The sequence below is a fragment of the Chlorocebus sabaeus genome, chromosome 15 (genome assembly GCF_047675955.1).
Source record: "Chlorocebus sabaeus isolate Y175 chromosome 15, mChlSab1.0.hap1, whole genome shotgun sequence".
In the NCBI taxonomy this organism is placed as follows: domain Eukaryota; kingdom Metazoa; phylum Chordata; class Mammalia; order Primates; family Cercopithecidae; genus Chlorocebus; species Chlorocebus sabaeus.
Genome location: NC_132918.1, coordinates 47,172,901 through 47,175,981, shown reverse-complemented (window position 1 = coordinate 47,175,981; position 3,081 = coordinate 47,172,901).

Below are 3,081 nucleotides of genomic sequence, written 5' to 3'. Positions count from 1 at the left end.
GCCCGGATAATATCGTCTTCCGTAAGAAGCTGGTGGAATAGAGTGTTCCCTGACTCTTCCAAGGAAAGGAGACTCCCTGCTAAGTAATGTGTGTCTTCCCAGACACTGGCGTTACCGCTTGACCAAGGAGCCCTCAAGCGGCCCTTATGCGGGCGTGACAGAGGGCTCTCCTCTTGCCTTCTATGTCACTTCTCACAATGTCCCTTCAGTACCTGACCCTATACCTGCCAGTTATTCCTAGGTTATATTAGTAATGCAACAAAGAGTAATATTAAAAGCTAATGATTAATAATGTTTATAATGACTGATAAGTGTCCATGATGATCTCTGTATCTAATTTGTATTATGACTATTTTTATTTTAAGTATTTGCTTTATTATACTGAAACAGTTTGTGCCTTCATTCTTTTGACTCAGCACCTAGGTAATCATTCGTCCACAAACTTCCAAACTCTAGAACTTTGTATCTAGGAAAAATGAGATTTCTTGAGGGGTTGTTCCTCCCCTTAGTTGAGCCTTTCCAGGTAAGGCAGAATGGATTGTGGATTGTCTGTTGACTCAACTTTTAGGCAAAATTGTTTTGATTAAAATTATAATGGTAACAATACCTGACTGAAAAACGATTCTTCTGGTTATTTTTTTCTATTGTAAACACCATCTGTGGATTTTTATTTGTTTGCTTGTTCATTTGTATTCACCTTAGAATGTTCCCAAGCTAAAAATATGTTATTTAACTATAGAATAGGGCCAGGCACAGTGGCTCACGCTTGTAATCCCAACACTTTGGGACGCCAAGGGGCAGATCACTTGAGTACAGGAGTTCGAGACCAGCCTGGCCAACATGATGAAATGTCTCTACTAAAAATATAAAGAAATTAGGTGGGCTAGGCACAATAGCTCATGCCTCTAATCCCAGCATTTTGGGAGGCTGAGGTGGGTGGATCACCTGAGGTCAGGAGTTTGAGACCAGCCTGGCAAACATATAGTGAAACCCCATCTCTACTAAAAATACAAAAAATTAGCCAGGTATAGTGGATGGTGGCAGGCACCTGTAGTCCCAGCTACTCAGGAGGTTGAGGCAGAAGAATTGCTTGAACCCGGGAGGCAGAGGTTGCAGTGAGTCGAGATCGTGCCACTGCACTCCAGCCTGGGAGATGGAGTTAGACTCCATCTAAAAAAAAAAAAAAAAAAATTACCTGGGCATGCTGGAATGAGCCTGTAGTTCCAGCTACTCAGGAGGCTGAGGCACAAGAATCACTTGAACCCAGGAGGCGGAGGCTGCAGTGAGCCAAGGTTGCACCACTGCACTCCAACCTGGGTGACAGAGTAAGATTGTGTCTCAAAATAATAACAATCATTATTATAGAATAGGATTCTCTGGGTTTCTCATCATCTACTAAATATCTAGTTTGGCATGGGGGTCTCATCCAGCTGCAGTTTGGGGGATGCCTTGTGGCAATGAACCTGAACATGGGAGGAAAAGGGGAAGGGGAAGGTTATTGTCAACTAAGAGCAAATTGCTGGTAAGGTTCATGATGCAACTGCTTTGGATACGGCCAACTTTGGATTTTTCTGATACTGGGGACAGTGGGACAGACTAGGAAGTGGACTCCATGGCAAACACAAAGAGAAAAAAAAGAGCATTTTTCCCATTATTTCAAGCCTTTCCTGTTGACCTTATAAATAGTCCAAGTAACTAACTGAACTCCCACTTCCTTGCTCTGCCATGTTCTGAGGAAGTGCTTACAAGGCAGAGATACCCAAATAAACCTCAAACTGGGTTGTCTATATTTGCCTGTGTTTGTGTTTTATAATCTTGCTGCTCCAATTGCCTAGGGGTGGTGGAAGGTAGGAGAAACCCAACCTTCTTGTATATGTCTTAGTCTGGAAATAGGAATAGCAGCACAGAGTTTTTACAGAGTTCATAATGTGAGTCTGAACCCTTTGATATAAAAAGAAAGTGTTGATTATTTCTCTGTACATGAGGAAAACATTTTTTGGATCGAGATACACAGGCAAAATGAAAGATAGCAACTAAGACTCATTATTATCTCTATATAGCCTCCTGACTCCCGCAGATAAATTAAACTGCAAGTATTTTTCTGCATGCTATATAACACAACATTCTTTTGGGGTAATGAGAACATTCCTATTAGAAATAAGAGGTTCAGTTCTGCAGAAAATGCTGATGCTGTCACTGGCCTCCTATGGGCTCCCTTTCTGGGTTCTTCCTCCCACTCTCACTTGTAACACACAAGCTAACTGTAGCTATGATGTCAGCTTTTGATACTTAAGCCTTTACTTCCACCAGTGTGGAGTTTATGTAAGGACACTTTGAAACTCAAGACCCTTCCAAATGCCAACTTTGAACATGAAAACTTAGGCACCCATAGTTCTGGAGTGTGTATGGCAGGGCCTGGGAGAGGAAAGCCCTGAGACAGAAAGGGGTGCTATCAGATGGGGAGGGCTCCCTGCCAGCACCAATCAGTCAGGGTTAAAGAGTGTAAGGAGGCCAGGCGCGGTGGCTCACGCCTTTAATCCCACCACTTTGGGAGGCTGAGGCAGGTGGATCACGAGGTCAGGAGATCGAGACCATCCTGGTTAACACAGTGAAACTCCGTCTCCACTAAAAATGCAAAAAATTAGCCGGGCGTGGTAGCGGGCGCCTGTAGTCCCAGCTACTCAGGAGATTGAGGCAGGAGAATGGCCTGAACCTGGGAGGCGGAGCTTGCAGTGAGCCTAGATCTTGCCGCTGCACTCCAGCCTGAGCGAGAGAGCGAGACTCCGTCTCAAAAAAAAAAAAAAGAGTGTAAGGATCAGGAAAATGTGATGATATACCACCCATAATGTTCTTTCTGTGTAATTCAGGTGGCTTCTCTTCCTCTTCAGCTACATACCGTAAAGACCAACCCAAGAAAGCAAAAAATTGGTAACATCTGAAGTTAAGACTTGTTTGGACTTTTTCCTAAGTTCCTAGCAAGATATTTTTTCTCCTCATAACTAACTTGTGTTAAAGATTTTCTTGATTATCCAAAAGCTGTGTTTTTATACATTAAGGTCCAAAGCTTGAAGATCAAAGGGA